The sequence below is a fragment of the Petaurus breviceps genome, unplaced genomic scaffold (assembly GCF_028583685.1).
Source record: "Petaurus breviceps papuanus isolate PSGF00001 unplaced genomic scaffold, PetGlider_PUasm1.0 37, whole genome shotgun sequence".
Taxonomy (NCBI): domain Eukaryota; kingdom Metazoa; phylum Chordata; class Mammalia; order Diprotodontia; family Petauridae; genus Petaurus; species Petaurus breviceps.
This window is the reverse complement of record NW_027186296.1, coordinates 103,821,879-103,822,689: the sequence shown is the minus strand read 5'-3', so window position 1 is coordinate 103,822,689 and position 811 is coordinate 103,821,879.

The following is an 811-nucleotide window of genomic DNA, read 5'->3' as shown; positions in this document are numbered from 1 at the left end:
TTTCTCGGGAGTCAGCCCCCTGTATCCTATATTTATAAAAAACGAGTTGACTGAAATGGTGTGCTTTAGGTGGCTATGGAAAAGCAAGGTTTTTACTTTTGTTTTTACATCTCTCATTTCCAAAGAAATCTCTCTCCTATCTCCTTCTCTGAGTGCCATCCCTCATTACAGATAACGGGGAAACAAAAGCATTTTGGCAAAACTAACCATCACATAAACTGAATTGGCAGTATATGTAGTATTCAGAAACTGTGATCATCCCACTTTCACAAAGGGACTGAGGTATGTTCTATCTTTTCTGGAGACCAAGCTTAGTCATTATAATTACACAGCATTGTTTTTTTTTTTCTTCATTTTTTTAAACTTGGATTTGCATTGTGGCTATTTTGTATATATTTTCCTGGGTCTATTGATTTCACTTTGTATTGTTGGGTTTTGTTTTATTTTTTTGTCATTGAAAAAGCAGCACTGACTCTTTTCAATGGGAAAGAGAAGGTTGTTGTTATTTGATATTCATAATTTTTATGGCACACTAATTAATATTCCATTACATTTCTTTCCGTTACATATTCCTTAATCCATGGTCATTGATTTTGTTTCCAGTCCTTGCTTCTACAAAAAAAAAGTGTTAACTACAGTTATTTTGGGATCTATGGGAACTTTATTTCTAACTCTGATTTGCCTCTTTGAAGTAGATGTCCAGCAGTAGAATCTCTGGGTCAAAAGATAATAAATTCATAGAATTAGAACTGGAAAAGACTTTTTCATAGAATCCCACTCCATCATTTTTTTTTTTTTTGCTTTTTGGAGG